The sequence below is a fragment of the Zootoca vivipara genome, chromosome 3 (assembly GCF_963506605.1).
Source record: "Zootoca vivipara chromosome 3, rZooViv1.1, whole genome shotgun sequence".
NCBI classification, from domain to species: domain Eukaryota; kingdom Metazoa; phylum Chordata; class Lepidosauria; order Squamata; family Lacertidae; genus Zootoca; species Zootoca vivipara.
This window is the reverse complement of record NC_083278.1, coordinates 39,223,090-39,249,327: the sequence shown is the minus strand read 5'-3', so window position 1 is coordinate 39,249,327 and position 26,238 is coordinate 39,223,090. Positions and strand designations below refer to the sequence as shown.

At 41.6% G+C, this 26,238-nt stretch overlaps 1 protein-coding gene across 5 annotated transcripts in view; it reads right to left on the bottom strand.

The window, feature by feature from the left end:
• PRSS35 (serine protease 35) overlaps window positions 1-26,238 on the bottom strand; it is a 176,220-nt gene that overhangs the window by 16,150 nt on the left and 133,832 nt on the right. The window contains exon 1 of one of the 5 annotated variants that reach the window (XM_035109512.2): window positions 681-919. The exons of 3 other annotated variants lie outside the window; for them this stretch is intronic. The gene's annotated coding sequence lies outside the window, so the exon portion shown is untranslated. Of the gene's footprint in view, window positions 1-680; window positions 920-11,408; window positions 13,983-26,238 lie in introns of those variants that run through there. One more of the 5 variants, XR_009557320.1, reaches the window with a different exon arrangement.

The following is a 26,238-nucleotide window of genomic DNA, read 5'->3' as shown; positions in this document are numbered from 1 at the left end:
CTGCTCACTCTCCTCACCATCGCCCTCTTAGGAGTCACAGAGCGATGCTCTCCGTTCCTAGAATGCTGTCCAGCAGCATCCGCTGAACATAAAGAATTGATGTCTAGTTCAGAGCCGCCACTCATTTGGGCAAACTCTAGCACTGCCATGGAGCTGAACTTTGATGAGTCTTTGAAACGTCCCTATTAATTTGCTGGAGGGTGGAGGGAGCTTTTAAATTAAAAGTTTGCTCCTAGGCATATTGAGTAGAATTCGATGACACACCGAAGAAAGTGTGCGTGGATGGGACTGCAGCATCATTTGCTGATGTGCAATTTCATGGTATCCCCCGAAGATCTGGATTACCCCACCCCACCCCTTTTATTAAATATTGCTTCCTGACCTTTTACCTAAGATCAAGTGTAATATTTCACATTTCACCAATGGCTCCAACAAAATCAAGAACTCACTCATCGTTATAGCAACACAGAGAGACCATACACACAAACGCACCCCCAGAAGGTGTGCCAGTGCCAACGGGTTTAATCCGAAGCGAAATCCCTTTCTGCTCAGCGGGGCTTCCCTCCCTGCTAGGTGTCGCTTTGGGGATTCCAAACAGGAGGAACCGTCCGCTAATCTCGCCTTTCAGGTGCTCCAAAGAGCAACACGCCCTTGAAACGAAGCCCGGGCCATCGCCATACCTCACGCGACGGCTGCCCCGCTCGCCAAGCCTCTTGCCACGACGGTGCTCTTCGCGAGCCAAACCTGGAGCGACCCTCTTCTGGAAGCCCAAAGCAGAAAGCCAAGACGCCCAGGAAGCTGGAAAGGACACTTTCAGCCCTCAACGGAGGCAGGGCGGCGGCAGCAGCAGCAGCAGCCTCTCAGCTTTGGACGAGGCTCCTGACTGCAGGCGGCGGAGAAGGAGCCGCCAGGGTCTTTCCCTGCCGGGTGGGCGGGGAAGGGACGCGCCAAAGGAGGGGGAAGAAAGGCGGCTTGGAGGGAAGAGACGCGGGAGAAAGAGGCGGGAGGACGGGCCGCGACCGCCAGCCACGAAGGGGCAGCAGCTGCTGAGGGAGCAACAGGCTGAAAGGGGCACATTCCTCCCATACCAGCTCGAAGCGGGCCGGGGGAGGACAGGCGTGGCCCGCGCTTGCCGCGCCCGGCCCGCTTGGCGGAGGGGAAGCCGCTCGAAGGCCACGGCGAACAGGGGGCACCGTTTCGCGCGGGGCAGGTTCAGTGGTGGTTGCCGACTCCCCGCCCCCTCACGCCTCAAAAAAGAAAAAGTATACCATCAAAATATCAATCATATAATTTCCTTATATTAAAAGTATCTTTCATTATTGTTGCCCTAAACAGCAAGTGGCATTTTTATTACTATAATTATATTTCTCCTTTCCTCCAACTTGCAGCTGAAGGTAGTCTGCATGGCTCCCACTCTGCCTCTCCATTTTATTCTCACAACAAACCTCTGAGGTAGGTTAGGTTGTGAGAGGGTGTGGAGGGTTGGTTGCTATATTTCAAAGCTGTTGAGCTAGGGTTTTTCCCCCGGCAAAGTTGTTGAGCTTTTTTTAGTTTTGGCCCCCCAAAATGAAGTTTTTAAGCTATTTTAAAGGAAGGTCGCCAAAAATGACACTGCCAATATAGGTTGCCATGCATCTGGATTGTCCTGAACATTTTATAGAAATTTCTGCCCAGACACTGCTTCCTAATGCAATATTCCGGATATGTCCAGGAAATTCTTCAAGGTCACCTAGTGAGCTTTGTGGCTGAATAGATAGTTGGACTCTGGTTGAACTCGGTGCTGGGATACCTTAAAGATTAGCAAATCATCTAGACTGCAATCTTACCTGAGAATAAGCCTAACAGAACTCAGTGGGACCTGCTAAAAAGAAGTTTCGCATAGAATGGAACTGTTGAAAGCTGAAGGGTAAAAGTGGTTTTCTATCCTTATATGCTTGTCCTAACCTTTCTTTATGAAGGGAAATATATTGAAAGCAGACAAGTGAATGGGCAACCCTACGTGAAAAATGGAGTATGAACTGTTGCTAAGCCCATTGCCAGCATGGTCAGATTCTGCACAAGGAATGTGAATGTGTTTGTTCTTTGCATAGACAGCAAAATGTATTGGGGAGCAGGGCTGGCCCACATACGAGGCAAGGTGTGGCAACTGCCTCAGGTGGCAGGATCCACAGGGGCAGCAGATCCAGCCTCTAAGCAATTCATTGCCCACTGCTGTTTACTACCACAGTTGCAGTGATGGTTGCAGCAGACTCCTTGGCAACCTCTTCAATGTTGCCTCTATAGGTGACACTGCTGGTCTCCTCCCACCCCTAGGAAGCAAAAGGCATGGGCTGCTCTCTGGGGTCTCCTGGGCTCTGCACTCTCCTGGTTTTATTCAGAGCAGACCGCTTTCTCCTCCTCTGATTTGCACTTCAACCATCAGGTAAGGTTGATTGCATTCCCTGCTTCGTTCTCTATGTAGCTCTTGATTCCCAGCTTGTTCCTGGTACAGATCTTCACTCAACTCTTCTTTCCCTAGCAGGTTGGTGCCATTTTGTGATTGCCTCAGGTGTCAAAATATCTTGAGTCAGCCCTGACTGGGGGACTCCCTCATCTCCCTAAGTGACACCCCTGTCAACAGGGTTTCATTTGGAATGAGGTTCTTGTAAACAGTTTTTAATGTCAGAGCCAAGGTCAGCCTTGTAACATTTACAAGACAGAAATGTACTCCCCCCCCCCAGTAACCACAGCCCACAAAGGGCCTTGTCACATCTGCTAAATAAGTCCCTAATGACAAGCTGGAATATTGAATTGGGATGAAGCTATGTTAAGCTGTTTTAGGAGTCTGGTTGAAGTGGTTTGAAAACATATTCACAGCCTAAAAAACCAATGGCTTGCATTGCTAAGAATCTATGCTCAAACCATCATTGATTTCTTTCTTGTGTTATATCCCAAATTAACAGCATTCATGCAGGTCACAAGCAGCACAAGAAGCATAAATGCACTTTTTGAATATAAAATGAAAGTGGAATCATATCACCATGTATTGCCTATCCATGGATGGAAGCCATGGCTTAAACCTCATTCAAAATCATATCATTTGATTAGCAAGTTCCATCCTCTTGTTTTTTACTTAGCATATTCCAAGACTCATCTCTAGCACTGAGGAAGATTCAGCTTCTGCTAAAAAGCAGAAATGAAGCCTTGCTCGTGTCCTCTTCCCTTAAATATATTCTCAGCACCACACTATGCTTTATCTTAGCTTTGCTTGCATTTCACATTCAGTATGAATACAGTGTTTTACTAGAGGATTTGGTTATGATTAGTACAGTGGTACCTTGGTTTGCAGGGACACAGGTGGCGCTTGGGTTAAACCACAGAGCCTAGGGCTTGCTGATCAGAAGGTTGGCGGTTTGAATCCCTGCGACGGGGTGAGCTCCCATTGCTCGGTCCCAGTTCCTGCCAACCTAGCAGTTTGAAAGCACGTCAAAGTGCAAGTAGATAAATAGGTACCCCTCCAAGCGGGAAGGTAAACGACATTTCTATGTGCTGCTCTGGTTTGCCAGAAGCGGCTTTGTCATACTGGCCACATGACCTGGAAGCTGTATGCCGGCTCCCCTCGGCCAATAACGCGAGATGAGCGCCGCAACCCCAGAGTTGGTCACGACTGGACCTAATGGTCAGGGGTCCCTTTACCTTTACACCCAAAAAGACACCAGAAATGAGTCACATGGAGATGGCTAAGCTGTAGACCAGTGATGGGGAACTGTAGCTGTCCAGGTGTTCTTGGACTTCAGCACCCATCAACTCCTGCCAGTACAGCCTATGGTCAGGGATTAAGGGAACTGTAGTTCAATGACATCTGGAGGGCTATAGGTTCCCCATCCCTGCTATATACAAATGATGTAGAGGCAGCAGCTTCAGTAAATGTTCTCCGCTTTTCTTTATCCTCACAGCTAGATGTTAGCTGAGTCCAGCACAGTAGAAGAGACAATTAGGCTCTTTTACTTGCTGTCTTATATTTGGTATTCTGTACACTTGAAGTTCAGTAATATGAAGTGACCGAATTCCCTCAATGTCTTTTATATAATGTGATAAAACACAAGAAGTGTCAAACAACAAAACCATCACAATGAAGAGTTTCCAAACTAAACAGGAAACTGTTGTGGGTTACTGACATTTTTTGGTTAACATCTCTTCACTGATGGTACAAGAGTTCATAGTGAGTCACTCTTCCAAGTCAAGCTCATAGTTTTTGAGTGCCATAAGACTTACATAAGCTTCCATTATAAAACTGGCTATGTAAATGGGAAGATAGTATAGTGGTCTCACCTTTATTGAAGAGCAAGGACATACCTCTCCATGCAATTTAGTTATAGTATCGCACATCTCTGAGCAGTGCAAGATTCCAAGGGTTCCAGGAGTCAAGGGTTCCAGGAGTCAAGGGTTCCAGGAGTCCAGGGTCCAGTTTCCTTGGAATGAGGGACAGCAGAGACTGTGGTGTCTTTATTATATATGTTTTATTTACACTTGAGCCTATGATGGAAGGGCTCACAGCATTAACACCCCAGAAGGTCTTGCTTCTCCCAGAAATCAAGCATGTCTCCCACTCTCGCGCTTCTGCTGCTTCTAGCTCAGCTCTCACACACCACTCCAACTCCTTCTCACTACCTGCCAGGTGAGAGAGGGAGCCATCCATTTGCTCTCCGGCACAAAGCCATTTCCTTTGTTACCTTAACAACTCATACATGGGGGCCATTAACTCACCAAAAAACCCTTGCTGGATCCAGGAATTAAAAATGACTTCCTGACCTGCACCCCCCTCCAAAGGAAAAAAAACCCCGCAACAATAGGTATAGATGATTGTATTACATGTAATGTTTTACAATCTTTTTAATAACAGTTAATTTATAAAGTTACCTGTTCTGTGGCCAAGTGACTGATGTAATAGGAGGTATCTTGGTCCCCTTTGCTTCTGCCAGTGCCTAGCAATTCCGTCTGTCATTTTTATATTAAAAAAAACAGCCCTGCCTTCATAGAACTTACATCCAAATAAGCAAGATTGCACTTTTATTCAAGGAGTACCTAACCTGACATTATGCTAACATATATGTAAAAAAAGAAGAATAAAGTGTGTGGTCATTCTAATTCTTGAATATCATGATTCAGGAACAATGAATTATTTCTCCTTTTTGCATTTATAACCCATCTCCCCAAAGGCTTGGGAGTGGAGCAATGTGTTAAAAGGAAGCATGCCAAAAGATTTTCATGGACGCAGATCAGAGGTTGGTATTAAACTAAGTTTTATTTGGAATAGACCCATTGAAATTAATGGACCTAAGTTAGTCATGTCCATACATTTCAGTGTGTCTATTCTGAGTAAATATTAGCTGAATACTATCCCATGAATATACTAGACTAAATGTCATATCCAAAACCCAGCCTTAAGACTGCCACTATTGGCAGTCCCTCACCTTTTATCAGGCCTCTTATCAGGCCATGAATAGCTATCAAATAGAGGGGCACACTGTTGTGTTCTGGTTTCATCAGGAATACGCAACATACAGAAGTGCTTGCTATAAATACCTAATTGCCACTGGAATCCTCCCAGCATCGAAACTTAATTCCTTCAAAAGTAATTTTATCTCACTAGAAAGTGAATGAACTCTCATGCTATTTTAACATGCCCCCAGAAATTGATCTGATGACTAATAAACAGACATTTGCTTTGTAGTGCATTTATACAAGCTGGTTATCTTTTCAGATCACCTAAAGAAACACAACCAAACAATTCACTCCAAAAACAAACAAACAAAAAAACCTATTAACTTTCTCCTAACATTCTTCTTGCTTATTGCTTGGGACCTACACATGTTAATGTTCATGAAGGAAAAACCCACGCTACAAAAGCCACAGCATATAATAGCTCTCGGTTTTAAATTAACATGTGGACATTTGGTTTGAATTTTTAGTTACCACACTCCTATTTTGTTTTTAATAATTGTTTGGTTAGTGGCTCCCATGCTAAGACAACTTGCAGACAGAATTTTCGTCCTTTTTTCCACATGCTTTAAATGTTTGGTGTATACCCAGTTATATTTCCTTGGGAGCAGTGTTGTATTATTGATAAACTTAATGGCTGTTTTTAACTGTGTATGTAAATCACCTAGAGATGTTTTTAGATATGTTTTGTATTAGGCAATAAATAAGCACATTTCTACTTGCCAGATTGAGCAATCCCCCACTTTCCCCACCATGCCTTGCTCACTGGGGGGCAGGGAGGTTCTCCTGATCTTCCAGAGCAGATTGGGGGGGGAGAGGAAGGAGGTGAAGCCCCACTATGCTACCAGGAGCCCTTGCACTGGCTTCTGCTAGTGCACCACATTAGCTGAATCTAGATGAATAATAAGCTATGTATTTAGGATTGCAGTCTTTAAGTATTTTCAAATAACTCTTTAGCCTTACGGACAAATAAAAATATTTTTACCTGGTTCTTAAATACATCAGATTCAGAGCCAGGAGTGACACCTTGGGGAGCATCTTCCAAAGCTGGGGTGCTACAAATTAAAATGCTTGTATTCGTCATCCACCCCCCCACTTGCCTCAACAAATGTGGGGGACTCAGAGATGATCCTCCAAGGCTTATCTTACTATTTGTGTTGATTGGTGTGAGAGATCATTTGGGGTCATTGCTCTCAAGTTAGTGGGCATAGGATTGCAGCTACATTAAGTGGCAGAAGCTGTCTGCGATAATTTTTAAAAAATCAAGGTGTTATTAATGCAACAATACTAATACATTCAGATAATGCACACACATATTTATTTGCTTTTTACATCATAATCCCCTTCTTTGTATGTTTTGGTTGCATTTCTTTATGCATTTATATTCCACCTTTTGTCCTAGTTGCTCAGTGTGGTGTGTCTGGTCCTCCCTGTCCCCATTTGATCGTCTCTAAAACTCTGTGCGGTAGATTAGGCTACAAGACAGTGATTGGCCCCAGGTGACCTAGTGAGCTTCATGGCTGGGTGTGAACTAGAACCCCGAACTCCCCGGTCTTAGTCCAGTGCTCTTATCTCTGGCTCTATTTGCTTGTTGCTGTGCAATAAAAGCTTCTTTGGGCTTGAAGGCATCCTGAGCAAGTTTGCAGATGACACCAAATTGGGAGGGGTGGCTAATACCCCAGAGGACAGGATCACACTTGAAAATGACCTTAATAGATTAGACAACTGGGCCCAAAGCAAACAAGATGAATTTTAACAGGGAGAAATGTAAAGTACTACACTTGGGCAAAAAAGAAAAAAGAAAGGCACAAATACAGGATGGGAGACACCTGGGTTGAGAGCAGTACATGTGAAAAGGATCTAGGAGTCTTGGTAGACCACAAACTTGACATGAGTCAACAGTGTGATGCAGCAGCTAAAAAAGCCAATGCAATTCTGGGCTGCATCAATAGGAGTATAGCATCTAGATCAAGGGAAGTAATAGTACCACTGTATTCTGCTCTGGTCAGACCTCACCTGGAGTACTGTGTCCAGTTCTGGGCACCACAGTTCAAGAAGGATACTGACAAGCTGGAACATGTCCAGAAGAGGGCAACCAAAATGGTCAAAGGCCTGGAAACAATGCCTTATGAGGAACGGCTTAGGGAGCTGGGTATGTTTAGCCTGGAGAAGAGAAGGTTAAGGGGTGATATGATAGCCATGTTCAAATATATGAAAGGATGTCATATAGAGGAGGGAGAAAGGTTGTTTTCTGCTGCTCCAGAGAAGCGGACACGGAGCAATGGATTCAAACTACAAGAAAGAAGATTCCACCTAAACATTAGGAAGAACTTCCTGACAGTAAGAGCTGTGGAGTGTGGTGGAGTCTCCTTCTTTGGAGGTCTTTAAGCAGAGGCTTGACAGGCATATGTCAAGAATGCTTTGATGGTGTTCCCTGCTTGGCAGGGGGTTGGACTGGATGGCCCTTGTGGTCTCTTCCAACTCTATGATTCTCTTCTAAACAATCAGAATACAGCTTTGTGGCATGGATTTCAATGTTGTTGGTGTGTTCCATGAATCTTTAATGACAGCACTGAGGAATTATCTTAATTGTGACAGTGGTGGATGATTTTTTATTTATTTTTTTGCACTGAGCCTGTCAGAACAGAAGTTTCTTTTCTTTTTATATTAATTTTTAATTGAATTTTTTGTCAGAACGAAGAATGAAACAAACAATGGTAAAATTACAAATTGCAGATATAGTCAAAGGTGTCAGACGAAGTAAATATTAGGAAACAGTATCAAGTACAAAGATAAAAAAGGACCAGCGTTTATGACACATCAGAGGAGTTAGCTGAGTTCAAAGAATTAATCCAAAACGGAAAGTGATCAGAAGGAGGCAGAGGTGTATTGTCTTTTTTTTTTATTATATTTTTTATTACACATTTTATCAACACACATAGAAAAACAGTACATAATACAAAAACAATACATAATACAATAATACAAATACAGCAAAAAACAAAAAACAACATCAACAACAAAAAAAAGAAAAATATATAATCCCGAATCCATTTTAATATTCATTGTCTTCTGGCTTCCCCAGTTCCCCACTAATTGATTTTCATTTTTATAAACTTCTGTAGCAGATTCTAAATCATCTTTCTTACCCATCGGCAGAGGTGTATTGTCCCTAAGATTTGCATGAGAAATAAATAGAAACCAAACCTTGTACAGTATCTGCATTTTTCTCCCCAGCTTGCCTACATTCTTGGGTTAACCTATCATCTAGTGGCAATTGCCAAACTCCGATGAAGCAGGTTTTAACTGAAAAAAACTTACAGGGTTAGGCAATCAATAGTTTTCAGAGCAAGAGTATCAAGGAACATACTAATGTAAAATTAGTTGTTCCCATGGAAGACTTGTGGCCATTATGCCTCCTTAAAGGATTTTGAAGTCTTCAAAATTTAACATGAACTTTTCCTACCACCCAGATTATTAAACTTGCATATTTAGATTGGGGTGTGTCATACAGGTCTGTGGTTGGGCAGTGGGAGGGGACAATCACCTGAATTTTGTGCATGTGAGAAATAGAAAGATCTGGCTACCTGTTCGTATAACCATTGGATACAACCCACAGACACTTGAAATAAGCATAATTTTCAGTAATTAATGCAAACCCAGCTTCTCCATACTATTATGTGTTTAGTATCTCAAGAATCCAATTTGGTCCTAGGTTTAATAACATCAGTTTGATTGGATGCATGTTGTAATATTAAAAACAAACTTGGTACACAATTGAAATCCTGTACATACATCAGAATTAACTGATTAGGACTGTAGTCTTGATTCTAAACACATTTGCCCCAATATTGAATTCCAGGTGTACATTAATGCAAACAAGTAATACTTGCATGAGGGAAGACTATGTTTACCTCAGTGGAGAATAAAGATAAGTTTGACAAGATAAATGATAGTACCTCCTTTCTGAGAGCCTCTTCAAATATCTGATAATATATAGGAATCCAATATTGGCTTTTAATATCTATATATAGCTATAGATATATAGATAACATATTTAGTAAACTGATTTAAGTCTTCACTTATAACTCTGCTTCTATATTACAAATGCAGTTTATGCTGGAGCTTTTTCTTTTTTCTTTTTGCAGTAGAAGGGTGTTGAATATTGGCCGTCCTAACAGCATAGTTGAGTGCTTAGCACTGTGTTAAAGAAATGAAATACTGTATTGGATTCTCTTTTCTTTTATGTATTCTTATATGTTTTCACAAGAACCTTTTATGGTACACATATTTCAAACTGAATTCATTGTGTTCTCATATGGCTGATTGATAATAGCAGGAAAAGTGTAGCTCATTCTTTTTTCCACGTTTTCCTTTGAGGCAACCCATAGATTTCATAGTAGATGTTGAAGTGAGGGAATATAACATATTGGTCATTTAAGCACCTGCGCTTTGTCCCTTTTTTGTACTACGGTATTTCTAACCCAACTGAAGAAAAGCATATTTACTGTTGCTGTTAACTGTGTGTGGTGATACATCCCACTTTCTATACTTAATATGTAAGGAGCCCATCTTCTGTTTAATTCTGCTGATTCGCCGTGTGCGGAAGGGCTCCTACCTTACACAACTGTACATAAATTCAAAACCTAACTGCTGCGATCATATATATATATCCTGTTTGCTAAAACGTTAATCTATAGCCTAGTACCAGTAGTATTTTAGATGTGGTGCAAAACCAGGCAGGCAGGCAGGCAGGCAGGCAGGCTTTTAAAATAAAAAAATGAATGTAACAAAATGTTCTTTATTATAAATTATGAATGTGAAATAAGGTAAAGACTATACTACTGCTGTAGACTTGGTTTCCTTGAGCCAGGCTTTCAGGAAGTTCTCACTCTGGTCAGCTCCAGAAGATCCTCTGCCTTCTCCATTCTTGTCATTGTTCCTTTCCTCAGTCCCCAACCTTCCCTCTTTTGCACAGTGAAGATTTGTAGGGGGCTTCTACACATATGTATCAGTGCTCCCATAGAGTAGAAGCCCCCTTCACCATGCAATGAGAAGAAGTTCAGAGACTGGGGATGTGGAGAGCTCAAAAATGTAGGGAATGAGATTTTCGTGCACATCCAAGCACTGTGCACCACGTCAGCATTTGCATGTTCATGCAAACACCTGAACATGCCTCATGTAGGACCCTCCCGGATGACTCTAGCTGGGCCCAGGCAATGATTGGATCCAATGTTTCTAGTTAAATCCTAAGAGAGTATATCTGTGAGTGGGGAGGCACAAATCAGGTATTTCTAACACCAGAACAATGCCATTGAAGTCCGTGGGATCCCTCCAGTAAAAGTGGTTTTAAAACTTAAACCCTAACTTAACAAATGAGAAACAGTTGCCTTCAGTTCACTGTGAGTATCTTTGAACAAAGCAAACTGGGATAGGGCAGTCTCTGAACACTGCAACAGAGGTTTAAGAATCACATTGGTAGACCACCCCATGTAACGTTAATGTTTCCTGTGGGGTTTGTTATGTAGAATTTCCCTCGTAATTCCTTTATGGGTCTAAATTAGGAGACACAGACATAGATTAAATGAATTCCAGGGCCTAAGAGAAGGTTGTTTACACACATTCCTTTCTCTCCCACGTGCAGCGTGGAGAAAGAAAAGAATATCCCAACTCTACATTCTGAACAATTTCATACTGTAGTTTTTTCAGCAAAGCTACAAGGAAGGCCAGACTCAGTGGAATTAGACCAGCATGAAATGGGTGGCTTAACAGGTTTGAGGAAAACATACTTTTATGAGTGAAAACAATTGTTTTAAAGCTACAAGTGCAGCAAAATCAAGACAGCTGCCCAACGCAAATACATCACATTATAAGTCAGGTTTTATTCTTGTTTTTTTGTAAATTGCTTAGCCCTACCCCCCCCTCCCAAGATGTTCAAAACCATACACGATTAAAAATACAGATCAAATATAAAAATACAAAACCATAAAAGAGTTCAACAACTGAGATAGTCCAAATGTCTGCATATCCACGCCCCCACTGTCACAGCTGGCTGGTACTATGTTAGCAACTTGGAACTTTTCACAAAAACAGTCATATGTTAGGTAGGAGAGAAGGCAGAGACTGATTTATGCTAACAGATACTTTGTTCGGGAGTCTGTCTGGGGTGCGGAGGTCAGAGAACATCTACAACACCCCTGATAGTTTAACGCTCATTGCTGGAGCTTTACATGTTTCATGTCTGGGCATTAGCACTTGCAGTTATTTTGATACTTTGGAAAGTCAAAAGATGTGCTCATATTAAGATCCCCGTCTGTGTTGAGTAAAGACTACCACAGGTAGAAATGCAAATTTCCTAATACAGTACTGTGGAAACTTCAGTTCTTACCCTGTGAAGAATTTCAGATATGCTTAAGGCTACCCTCGCAAGTCTTTGCGTTACAGAGTCTGGACTGTGGAGCCAAACAACTGGGAAAAGCTCCTCCTCTGTTGTTTTGCCAGGAGAGTTGAGTCATAACTGTGCTAACAAATAAAGTATGTTCAGAAAATTATCACATCACATTTCACCTCCTTAATACAAAATTGGACATATCTTGTGTCTCATAAAACACAAGTAAATTTTCCAGCATTAATATTCTGGGGTCACAGGAATAAATGTTTGTGTCCAATCCTCTTATCAGTGACCTTTTTGGGGGTCACAGAACTAGCAAGGCCATTTAGTACTCCACCGTTTCCAAGACAGAGAACATCTTGTAGCTGGTTGTAGCATCACAACAGTAACAGTTATTACTATATTAACTGCTGGCCTTGATTTATTAAGTTATAGTACAAGCCTATGCATGTCCACTCAGAAATAAATCCCATTGAGTCCAATTGGATTTACTCCCAGGTAAGTGTTTTAGGAATTCAATCTAAAAGTTTAAATTGCAGATTTTGAACTCTAATGTTATCAGTCCTTTGGGAATTAATTTTCAAATTCTCAAATGTATTTTGCTGGCAATCCTAGACACACTTACTGGAGAGTAAGGCCTATTAAATTTAGAGGAACTTACTTCTGAGAAAGCATATTTAGGACTACAATGTGTATCGTTTATTAGTTGGCATTTATTGCGCCCCTAAGGATAAACTATTTCTCGCATCTATTAGAAGATATTTTTACTGTGGCTTAAATTTTAAAAAGCATTTCATGTTTTAATTTTAAAAAAATAATCCTCTGCCTTGTGGAAAAGGCTCGTTGTTCTTGAGCAAAGGCGTTGGTATAGGGAGCTCAGGCCAAGAAAACTGTGTGCTACATAATAGTGTTGGGCACTGTTGCTGATATTGGTTAGAGTTCTGTTTATACATGGTTTACACTTGAAATCAATGGGCTGTAAGAAGCCAAACTAGAGGCAGGATTACGGCCATTCTGAATAGGGAATGCACTTTTCCTTTACTGCCAAAATTAACAATCTGGTACATGTAACACAATGGCTCAAGAAAACTAGAGAAGAAGCTGTCGCTTTGTCAGAGGCAATTGTCTTGAAAATCAGTCTTAGGCTATATACACATTATCAGATAGGGCATACTTTTTCTCAATTCGGATTGAAGCTGCTTTGGGGGAAAACACAGCAAAAGGTAGTAGTAATCTATGAGAAACAGCAGGATAGCTACAGGACAGCTATGGATTGTGACCAATGTGTATATACTGCTTCCCGAACCAATAGTGGGAATACACTGGGGGGGGGGGTGCATAGCCTTGGACTTAAAAAAACAAAGAGAAGCAGAACACTGTTAGCTTCACATATGTAATAAAAACAATGGCTTTTTGCTCTTAAATAAATTAGCAGTAGCCTTTGTTGCTTTTTAATATTAAACAAAACTGTCACATTCATTTCAGCATTCTCAGAAAATCACTTTTCTTGATGCCCTGAAATATGTAAAGGTACCCCTGACCGTTAGGTCCAGTCGCAGACGACGCTGGGGTTGCGGCACTCATCTCGCTCTATAGGGCAAGGAAGTAGGTGTCTGTCTGCAGACAGCTTCCGGGTCATGTGGCCAGCATGACTAAGCCGCTTCTGGCGAACCAGAGCAGTGCATGGAAATGCTGTTTACCTACCCACTGAAGCGGTACCTATTTATCTACTTGCACTTTGACGGGCTTTCGAACTGCTATGTGGGCAGGAGCTGGGACTGAACAATGGGAGCTTACCCCGTCATGGGGATTTGAACCACCGACCTTCCGATCGGCAAGCCCTAGGCTCTGTGGTTTAGACCACAGCGACACCCACATCCCCTGGAATATGTAAATATATGCAATATATAAAATGGTCAAGCCATTAATTTTGTGATTCGGATAACAGCAAAACATAGGATTAAGCTTGTTTTTGGCAGTGCTCTGCGAACCTTTAATAGCTGCCTGATAGGGAAAAGAATTCAGCTGAAGAAACTTTTCCCCTGGCTGCATCTTCATGCTGGGAAAGGCATTTTTGTCTGTCATGCCGGCTCTTAAGGACACAAGACCCCTGCCAGGAAAAAAGAGAGTTGCTCTTTTTACAAGGAAGCTGTTAAATTGTTTGGTGCCCATAAAGAAATAAGCAATATCATTTCATGGTAACTTTTAAAAAAAACCACACACATCAGCACATCATCACGTGATATGAGCACCTTGTGAGGATTATATCATTGCTGTTTGCTTGTCTAATCAACCTTTTTGTGAAATGGATGCACTGGAGACTTACCCCACAATGCTTGATTTATTACCTTGAGCTGTGCAAAAGGCAGGCCTTTGGTGATTTCCACATGAGTGGGGGCTGTAGAGACCAGCGTGTTAGCTGCATCCCCAATGCCATTCTCAGCACCTTCAATGAGTTGGGTGGAAAACCTCTGAAGTGGAGAGCCTTCCATGAAGGCATGAGTTTTATAACTCTGGTTTTCTGGGGTTTTTTAATTTTATTTGTTCACTTAAGAATGTATCGGCAATACACATAAAAAGAGGGGATATGTTCCTAGTTGCCTCTACCATGTTTCTTGCAGAGAAACTCAGCTAACTTGTGTTATTGTCACGTTAAGATGGCCAGGATGAGACATTACCACAGGAAAGGGGGGGGGTTGTGGAAGATGTCAGTCTACATCAGGGAGTAAGGAGGCTGCAGGGCATGTGTGGTGCTGAAGCTGATTTTATATAGCATCACCTGCAGGGCACAACCTCTTCCTCCACCACAGTCAGTAGCTAAGAGAACTCTACAGAAGAGACAAGCCCTGTGGTGTATGGACTGGAAATGTTCCAAATTTGATTGCAGGCCTAAGCTGTAAGTAAAAGCTCTAGAGCTCCTCAGCATCACCAGCAGGGGGAGTTACATAGTGTTCAGAGGAAAGAAGAGCATCATGATGTTATCGCTAAGGGTTTGCTCAGGACTTCTATTGTATTTAGTACAGTCGTACCTTGGAAGTCGAATGGAATCCGTTCCAGAAGTCCGTTTGACTTCCAAAATGTTCGGAAACCAAGACGTGGCTTCCGATTGGCTGCAGGAAGCTCCTGCAGCCAATCAGAAGTAGCAGAAGCCGCAACAGATGTTCGGGTTCCAAAGAACGTTTGCAAACCGGAACACTCACTTCCGGGTTAGTGGTGTTTGGAAGCCAAAACATACGAGTCGCAAGGCATTTGTCAACCAAGGTACGACTGTATACATAGTAACTGCTGCACTTACATGTTTGAACTGGAATTTTTTCCCACCGTGTCTGATAAAAGTACATCATGTTTGCATATGTGATGTGTCTCTAGACTCTTTAAGTAATTTTGTGACTTCATTATTAAGGCTGTTAAAAAGAATTTAGAGAACAGGAGTGAGACCAGACAGTGTCATTGACATCATTCCCACTCCTCCAAGAGGAAGAACTGGGTAATAGCATGAGCTGTGTAGCCACAGTCAGTCCAAGTTACACTTGCATCACCATGTGTACTTTTTCCACTTAAACCTGAGTACGGTAGCTTAATATTTGACTTAAATCAATGCACAAATACATGCTGGACCAAACTTTGCATTGAAAGGACTGGCAGCAAGTGATAGAATCATAGAATTCAAGAGTTGGAAGCGACTCTGAGGGTCTTCTAGCCCAATCACCTGCAATGCAGGAATTATGGTCACAGCTGTCCCTGGATGGGCTCGAACCACCAACCTTCTGGTTAACAGCCAGACACACGGGCCCATTGTGCCACAGGAGTGTAAAAGGATTAAAGTTCTCCTCCCTATTTGTTGCAGTTCTAGTAATCATCACCTGCCTGTCCTGCAGATGCTATTTGCATTTTTAAATGTGCATGGAAATGCAAATACACATGGGTAAACATCATGATGATTAATCCAAAAGCACATGCACCCTGGCTCTAATAATCATTTAGCTTCTACGGGGCCCTTTTCACGTAATCTGTGTGTAAATTCAGCATGAAGAGCACGGTTCTTCCGAGATTCTAAATAATATGGGGATTCTCCACAAATGCGTGTTCAGAAATAATAAGCCCACATCCCGATTGAGAAATACACCCTCCATGGTGATAGGGAGATAGCTTAGCTCACTTATCCCTAACCATGAATTGGTTTTATGTATCACTAGCTGGCCCTGCACGCGTTGTGCTGTGTGTGAGTCTGTGAAATGGAGGATAATAGCCCCCCCTTCAGATCCCCCTGAGCCTCAGGAGTCAAGGCAAGATACTGTGGAGAGGGCAGGTTTCATCCCTGTGTCTCCCCCCACCCTGTTCTGACCCATTACATATCCCTGCCCCCTATTTGGCCCCCCATCCCCCCCAGGCAGGTCCCTACCTCCACTTGGCAATGTTGGGCCTTGTTGCTAGAAAAGGCCTGTTTTCAGTTGGTTTGGTCTCCAACACCTCTGCCGCATGGATGGATGGATGGATGTGAGTGGTGGATCTTGTGGTGGAGGCGGGGTTTGTGGGTGTGGTGTAGATTTCACAGGAAGGGAGGGGGTGTACTGTGGGAGGAAATTCACTTGAGGGCGCTGTTTTACTTTGTTGAAAAAGAGGTTTGTACTTGCGGAGGTGTGAGATTTGAGGGATTTTTTTTAACAGCGCTCGGGGAGTGGCCTGGATCATTGTGTCAAAATTTCAGGATTATTGGTCAAGCGGTTACGGAAAAAAGTGGATCCCACACTTTCATGATTTTTACATTATAGATAGATAGATAGATAGATAGATAGATAGATAGATAGATAGATAGATAGATAGATAGATAGATGATAGATAGATAGATTAGATTAGATTAGAACATCTGAAAATGGCTTATATTTCTGTTCATTTAGCTTTATTTCTGAAAGCAGATCAGCTCTGCTTCCATTTACTGTACATATGCTTTTTCCTTCTATTTTAAGGTAGCCAGATTCCAAATCTCCAAGTTAAATAGCATGGTGCAATTGGTGAGAAGGAAGGACAAGGCATTGCTACCAGCAATTGATGCAGTATGGAGATGCTGCCCATGGCAAACATATGCCACGTTTTTACCCCACAGATTACATTCAACAGGCATCTGGGTATTTTGCATACTTTTATGAAGTGCCACATTCTTCAGGGCTTTCCTATGTATTACACCATGTTTCTTAGTTCTATCCCAAATGAAATGGATCCTATGCGCTCTCTTAAAAGTCAGTGAGAAAACTGATTTAAATGGAAGCAAAAACATAGCCTAGTGCTGAAGGGTTTTGCATTTCTACTTTGTTAGGCGGCCAAGAAGCTCCTTTATAAAATCTTGACATTTTACTAAATTGTTCAAGTCTGCCAAAAAAAAAAGTATAAGAGCTGGAACTTCTCTAACTTTACAAGTGAAAACTATGTGTGAAATATTTAATGGTGTTGGAATACAAGAGTACATCAAAACATTCAGACTATCTAGGGGATCAGGTTTCTAAAAAGCTGGAATATAAAGGCATAATTCTATGTAATTAGACCACTGACTGCTGTTAATTGCTGGAACAATATAGGTCTTTATAGTCACAATGTTACACCTCATAACTGGAGGTTCTGTTGATAAAATGGTATCATTAGGAAATAAAACCATTTGGCAGGTGTTTCCTGGAAAACTGCTGTGTTGGAAATAATCAAGGGAAAACAAACTAGAAAAAAAAGTTATATTTGGAATCCTGTAGTAAAATAAACATATCTGTTAGAATTTATATAAAGATGTTGGCCTGGTTTGCAAGCAATGCTGCACCTCGTTCTTGTGCTATATGGGCGAGCATTCATAGGCTGAAAGGAAGCATCAGGCTTGCATGAGTCCCCCTTCCTCCTCTTCCTCTGTTACCAGTGAATTTTGCCATAATAAATAAATGCAACTGATTCATTCTGATACTTGGGTAGTAGTTTTCAACTAAATCTTTGTGCAACCAGAATGACTTCCACTTGCGCTATGAAACTCCTCCCTGCCTGCCAACATGCATGCCGTACGTACACCATGCCCAAAACTACTCCAGAGGATTGGGGGAAGCAAAATTTAGGGGGCGCATAGGGGGAGGAGAGGAGGACTTAGTGTACATGTGGACTTCTGAATAGGAGCTTTCAGGCACTTTGTTCCTCCATCTTTTTTACTCCTGCACTGTGCTAAGCCAGAGTTTGGTTCAGTATATTATCTGAACCCTGAGCTCATGCTTAAGGTCTCTCCCTGCTAACCATCAGTTCTAGCCAAGGTTTATTGAAGATATGAAAAATAAAAATTGCCCCACGGTATTTTCAACAGTTCAAAATGTATTTCAGCAGTTTCAGTGTGTGAAACATCTGGCTGTAGCCTGCACAGTGACTTAATGCACAATCCAGCTATATTTACACCCAAGTGCATGAGAGCCAAGATGTAAATATTTCCCACTCAGGAGATGTAGGCTGCAATAACACCTGGGTGCAAGGCTACTGAGCTACTTGAGTAGATATATATAAGATGCTGCTGTTAATGGGGAAAACATGAAGAAGGAGATGTGCCCAGTGGGGAATAAGATCTTTCAATAAATGTTTTAACAAAACATCCCCCAAAGGCAAAAAATAAGGATAAAATAGGCATGATATATCAGGGACAAGCTCCAGAAAACATAACTGTCCCTGGTAAATGGTAACAATTTGAGCATACCAGAAGATATGAAGCCAAATGTAGTCTTGGTAAGTTACCACTGAGAATTCAACCTAGAATTTATGTTTAAGTAATAACTGGATCAGATCCTAAAAATTCAGTTCCAAAGGAGCATTCCTATGTCCAACCAAAGGTGTAGCATTCATGCCTGGTTTGTGCCAAGTATATGAGTGCAAGCTATTCTTTATTCTAAACAGAAGTTATGTCACAATTTAGAAATGCATTTTGTCATAGCAATTTGTGATGTGTTGTTTAGAATAAGACAAGCGAGACTCACGAGTAGGATAAACATTACACATAATGATGTGTTGTATTTTTCAAACACTGGTTTTAGTGCTACCAGCATAAAGACATGCAATGGACAATCCTTAAAATGTTGCTGTGGGGCTGCAATCCAAAGTATACTTGCTTGGAAGTGAGATGTACCTCTGATTAGGCTACAGTTTGGGCCCAATATATTTTGCATCTCAAGTAGCTGCATTACACCATCCAAGAGGGGCATCCCAGAATCCCACATACAGTCACACTGGAGTGTGATTATTTTAAAACTTTGTGTGCCCATGCATGTGTTGCAGCATATTGTCCTAGTTAGAGATGGGAGAATGACCTGGTTGTAAGTTGTGCTTAATGTATTTTTATAGACCAGACATTAGCTTTGTCATAAATGGTTGGGTGAGTATCAGCTATTTAGTTGCTAAGGGTGTATTTGGGAAAAGCTCCCCCCCCCCCCGGTGTGTGTGGTAGAGGGGAAATGTGGGTGCAGCTTCTGTTTCAATTATTTTATGTAGTTGCCAGGGATGCTGTATTTTTAATGGTTTTATGATTAAAAGAATATTTTGTTTTCCTGTTAATTACATTGCTTTAAATAGTTTTTTTTGTTTTGTTTTTTGTTTTAATGCAGCCTTCATTGGTAATGGTTTATTTTGATATTTTGTAATACTTTATTTGTTGTTTTGAGTGGGGTTGTAAACTGCTTTGAGATTATACATTTTAAATGTAAAGTGGTGTAGAGATGCTTTAAAATGAAGCAGCTTTATAGAAGCCCCTAAAAATGTTGCTGCTTCAAGAAGCCACTTGGATTTATTGGACAGCTGAACCAATCCTGGATGATTTTGCCTAACATTACGGGCCTTGCATATCCCAGAAGAGAAGGCTGGAGTAAAAATGTGCCATTTGCTTGCACCTTCCAGTGGGCTGGCGGGAGGGAGAAAAACACGTGTTTAGCTTCAAGTGTAGCAACTCAATTTAGAGAGCAAGAGCAAAAAAAAAAGAGCACAAACTATAAGGTCAATTTCAATCCATGCTGTGTAAGAGTGTGCAGTTGTATGTGTGGCTGCAATTGACAGTAATGAAACTTGTATAGACAAATTCTGAAAGCTGAAAACTATAGACAAGTTGGCCCCAAAAACCTTTATAGCGTGCCTTTTGTGAAAAAGCTTCTAAGCTCTGGAATGCGTTGCAGCCAAAAGGACTTTCCGTTCTCATAACCTGCTTAAACTGCTGCACATGCAGTTAGCTTAAATAATGCTGTACTGAGTTGCATATATACTGGCTAGGCAAGCACTTTCCAAGAAAGTTCATTATTGTTGCTGCTGTGCTGTAGCTATCCAAGTGAGGCAGATCTGAAAGCTGTTTCAGTTCACACTTGCGTTGGGAACCTATAATGTGTTTTTTTGAAAGCAGAAACATTTCCAGCTTTAGATAATTTTTTTTCAGTAAAGTGGGCCACATTGCTTGCCTAGTTTATTGTGACTAGTAAAATCTAATTGGAACTTTAATGTTAAAGAAATCACACATTGTTCTATATGGGTATGTGAAGGTTACATTTTTACCCTTTGTTGTTGTTTTTAACAACACTTTGTAGCAGTCTGTTGTAGTACTTTAGCACCTCTTTAAAACTGGAGGGTTGTCAGTGGGCCAGTTTTTACCAAGGCTAAACAATTTTTTTTTATTTTTGCGGGTCAGATGCTTTCAGCAGAGGTCCAATGCTAGATAGTAAAAAGTTTAAAACGTTAGCATATTCTAAAACATATACATGAATAAAAAAAACTTCTTTTTTTTGGAGAATCTCCATCAATGAAAGTTGCAAGCAGCAGAAATAGATACTGCAAAAGCAGTGTTATGATCCTCTTCTTAGAGCAGGGGACAACAAGGTTTATCAGTCCTGCGGAGATCCCTCCATGGGCTGGATCACACACGCGCATGAGCAGACGTGACTTCTGGTGCCAGGGAAGCGACTCCCCATGTTGCGCCGCGCGCGCAAGCGGGCAACTCAGTTCGGGGGCGGCTCGTGGGCTGGTCAAAGACCTCCATGGGCCACTTCTGGCCCATGGGCCTTAGGTTGCTGACCCCTGTCTTAGAGCATTAGGCTCTAGAGGACAACAGTCTCCTGACAAAAAAAGAATAAAAAATTAGCACTGAACATGTGGCTTACAAACAAACAATGCTGTGTGTGTGTGTGTGTGTGTGTGTGTGTGTGTGTGTGTGTGTACTGGTTAAAATTAAATTAAAAAGCGATAATTCCAACAGAGACATCATGAATGCCATTAAAAACAGGATATACCGCAAATAAATATTATGTATATTTTCTCTGAGTGGATAAAACGCTCTACCTGTGGTGCTGAAAAGATCACAGAGAAGGGGCCAGGTGGTCCTTCCTTAAAGAGGCTGGTCCTGGGAGGAAGCCCAAGAAAGCCAAGGTGGGAGGCTGTGCTGGTTTGTTGTGGAATTGGAACATAACTGCTCCTGGGTGAGAGCTTTAGGTGGGGGTCAAACCTGAACCTTTTTGGAGGTTGAAATTGGGAGGGAGGAGAGGTTTGACTGACTAGTGCTAGTGCCTCCAGGTGGACAGCTCCAATGGCTGGTGATTGTGTCGTCTCCTCACCAACAAGAGAGGATTGGTTAGATCCTTTTTATATGTATTGAGGGTGATACTGTATTTGCAGTGCTGGGAGAAACCAGTGCATTTGCGATTTTTGATCATTGGTCGGTTTCAGAGAAGATGTACCTGGGTTCTTATGGTTGGGGGTGGGGGTGGTGCTGCCATCTCCAAGGTTGTGGGGCTGGCAATATATGATGCTGTCAGCCTAGTGGTGTTGCTGTGGAAGGCCAGGCCTGCCTGCCACAATGAATCACAACTCATTCAGGATTTCCTTGTGGATGAGGGCCTGCACTTCTCATTTCTGTTGACAACACAGGGACAGACTAGCATAATATTTTATTTTTTATTTTAGTTGGCAATTATACTTAAGAACTTGAGAGTACAAAAAGTCCATGTGCCTTGGGATCTGGCAGCTTCGGCTGTAAAATATAATCATCACAAATATTTCAATAACATTGTCTTGTTCTCTCAGGACAAATGCAAAATTATCATACCATGAGCCTGGAAATAGCCCTCTGAGGAATATAATGTTGTGATATATTGGGGCAGGGAACCTGTGTCCCTCAGGGTTGCTGGACTACAACTCCCATAAGCCTCAAGCAGCATGGGAGAGTCATGGGTTCTCCAGCCTTTAGGGTTTAGAAATGGTTGGTGGGCATTGGAAGTTCAACAACATCTGGAGGGTTTAGAAACTGGTTTAGAAACACTGAACTATGTGCAATTTTATAATATATATTATACTAACAGGAAGTGCTCGGTGCTGCCCAGAAATTCAAAGAAACCTAAAAAAAATGTGATTTTTAAATGGATAGTGTAAATTGTGAGTTTTAGGCCCGTGTGTGTGCACACATGATACTGTCCCCACTCCCTGCACGAAGAGTGCCACCTTCACCATGGGAACCCTCATGTAGAGTTTAGAGATGGTATCTCAAGAAGCATTCAAATTAGTGCAGGTTCGAACAGTCATGCTAAATTGGGCAACAGTATATTCAGAGCTGTCCAAATTGGCACAAGCTGAAACCATCGTGTCAAATTTAGTGATACCCATCTCAGGAAATCTCGTGTGGAGTTTGGCAATGATCTCCCAAGAGGTGGCCAAACCTATAGAGAAGAAGCAGACAAACCACTTTCCAAAATTTATAGTAGATAATAAATACAATACAGAAGTTATTAGTATTACAGTATTTTAGCCATGATGTGCCATAAAGCACACACACACTTGGCAACTGGATTTCTCACACAACCAGTCCCACCAACACAGATCTAAAACCATGCAGGAGATTATATTTGTATACTGAAGTGTAACTAATACCTAGAATTAGGACAGTACAAACAGAAAATTGTGTTTGTTTTAAAACAATGTATTAAACACCCACCCCGCTATAGCTCAACTAGGAAAAAAAGTTTGAGTATTATTTGCATTGCATTTGTTTAACACAAATAATTACACCTTGTGAAATGTGCTTGTACTGCACATATGCCTCAGTGAAATATGTTGGTTGAGAAATAAATGTTTAAAATAACTAAAGGTTGCCTGTGCACTGATGGTATGTTCCCACACAGATTTGCATGGAGGTGTGTACAAATATTGGACAGCTCTAGAGGTCTCCACACCCTGTCTCTTGGCCAACTTCTGGTTTGTTTCCTTTACAACTCCATTAATACTTTCTCCTGGGCCTCCTTAGAAGAGTTGAAAATTATCTCAATGACCTTTAATGTGTTTTCTTGAATCAGCTATACATGGAAATTTAAATTCTCTTGAAATGAAATTGATTTCAACCACTTCACTCATTATCTTGCCTACATCATTCAGCATGGGTGTTCTATTTACATACAGTTTAAAATGAAAGGTTGTGTATCTCAACAGCGGTGGCAGGGTCTGTAATCCCTGTGATACATTTTTAAACTCCGGAGATACTGCGTGTTGTTGATATGTTATGAAATCTTTGCACATAGTATAATGAGGTTGCTTTTTTCACCATTTGGGGGCCAATTTGCCATTTCTCTGCGGTCATTGGCATTGGCCTCATGAGTTCCCACAACTACATCAAGAAACATTACATGTGAACTGGGTTGTACATGGATACCCACAAGCAAACGGATGAATGCAGGATTTTCATTGTCAGTACCTGCCCCATAAAAAAAAATATATAGCAGAAGTTAGATTAGATCCAGTCTTTATTGAGCATACATTTTGATTTGTTTGAAAGGAGTTATATGACTGTGAGCATTCACTTGCTTGCAGGTTGCTTACATGTCTTCGTGTTAGTCATTTGCTCATCCCACACTTTTCAATTCATCTTTCTGTCACTTTCCCAACTGCAAAAATTCAACTTTTACTTAAAAGTGGATTTGTTGTGCTAGGGTGATAAAGCCCTTTAATCCACTTTAATTGCACAAACCTCGAGTTCTGGTATGCACTTGCTTCTGTCCCTGCAAAATACTGACAGGCTGGACACAATTCTAGTCTACCACTGCTAAGCTTTGTGTAAGCAAATTAGGATGAATGCTGAATAAACAGGTTGTTTGGAGCAGCTCTGTAAAGTGACACTTACCCATGCCACCTTTCACATTAGTTTGCCCAGAGACAATTGTACAATTAAAATAGCAGCTTTGTCATGGCCTTTGGCTAGTACAATAAAATCTTATTTACAGATATAAAATAGCATACACAATCTGTGTCATGGACATATGCCCTGACTCCTTTAAGTACTTAGCAATACTCCTGTACACACAAATAAAGACTCTTTTTGTGTACAAAGGCTACTTCCTGATCAGCAGCTCTCAAGCCAAACATCAGTTTAAAACTCAGCAGTTTGGATATCTGCTGTAGGAACTACTAATAGGGAAATGTCAAAAATAACTTCAGTGTATGGTAAGGTTACCAGATTTTTTTCAGTGAATCTGGGGACACTTTTCAACGTCAATGGATTTTGTACGGGGACCGATTAGTAAATCCGGGGACTATCCCCAGGAAATGGGGACGTCTGGCAACCTTAGTGTATGGTGCAAGCCTGTGTCTCTTCATTGCACAATCTGTAATCATGGGTGTAGCCTCTGAGGTGCAGAACTCAGTACATTACCAATTGCTTTCCACCATGGAATGATTACGTTTGTGAAATACTTCAAATGGGAACAGTGTTAGCCAAGTGAAAGTTGTTAGGTTTGGGTAAGGATAATCATAGGTTTCTTGATATTGCAAGACTGCTAATCTGCTCAGTTCAATTGCTCAGCTGATGGGTGACACTTTCACAGTGTTGAGAAAAGGATTATCACCAGCTAGTGTCTCCAAATGAAGCTGCAGATTCATTTTTAAAAGAGTGGTCAATCCATGGGATTACTAAAACACTACAGGTGCAAGCCTATGCGCACTTACAATTGAGTTCTGTACCTTCTGAGTAAAATACGTATAGCATCAAATTGCAGATGACATAGGTAATAGTAGTAGTAGTAGTGGTGATGATGATGATAATAATAATAATAATAATAATAATAATAATAATAATAATTGTACCCGCCCATCTGACTGGCTTGCCCCAGCCAGTCTGGGCAGTTTCCAGCACATACAAAAACATAATAAAATATTAAACATTAAAAACTTCCCTATACAGGACTGACTTCAGATGTCTTCTAAAGGTTGCTACTTATCTCCTTAATGGAAGGGCATTTCACAGGGTGGGCACCACTACCGAGAAGGTCTTCTGCTTGGGAAGGAAACCATGTAAAATACATACAGACTTATTGGGTGCCGCTACAGAACATATCAAATTTTTGGCTCCTGAGCTGTCCTCATAAGCAAAACAACTAGAGGTATATTCAGTTTAGTAATGGTTTCATCCCTCTCAAATGATGCAAATAAATAAGTCAGTTAAAACTTAGGGCGGGAGCAGGTTAAACATAGATCGAGCATAAAAAGTAGAAGGCCTTGTCCTTTTTTCAGTGAGCTACCCTATGAAAAAGGTTTTAAAGGGAAAGCAGGGTGGGGATTTCCCCTTCTAGTTTTTGTTAGCTTTAAATAGTTCTGCTTGTCCTTTTAAACCCTTTTCACAGTTAGATGTTTTTAAACTCCTATATCTTCTACAGCTTGATCCTATGCCTATTTACTTAGCTTGTGTGTTTCTTGGAAAGTAATCCTCTGGTTCAGTATGAAGTAATCCAGTTGAAATCCCCTTCTGCCTTATATTGTCTCTGGGGGGGGGAAGCAACCCAGGGTCCATATTCCACTAAGAATGTCAGGTGGTCATACACTGGAGCGGAGAAGGTGGGTGCCTTACCTCTGCAAGATTCTGGGAACAAATGTCACTGTAGAATAGAGGCCTTGAACCATAAAACAGCAGTGCATGCAATATTACTGACAAGAAGCATGTAAAGGAAGAATGGAACAGCCGTATTGTTATGCTCCTGCCAATTCTCTGAATGGCGAGAAATTCAGGCATTGCCAGGGTTACAGCCGGCGGTGATTTAAGTGGAAGGGGAAGTTGCAGTTTGGCAAGGGTTTTGGGGAAGAAGCAGGAAGTGGGCTGAACACCATGCAGGGCTGAGGAAGCCATCACCACGAGGCACGGGCAGTGTATAGCTGATTGATCTGCTTGTGCAGCTGGGCTGGCTGCTCTTAGGAGGGCAACAAAGGACTCTCTTCTGATGTGAATGCTCTGGACCCTCTCAATCTATATGCAGGTGTAAATATGTGTTGATTAACCATTGGCCTGATCCACCAGGCTATACTTACGTTCTTATGTTATTACTGAGTATTCTTTTCATGTGCTAGTTTACACATCA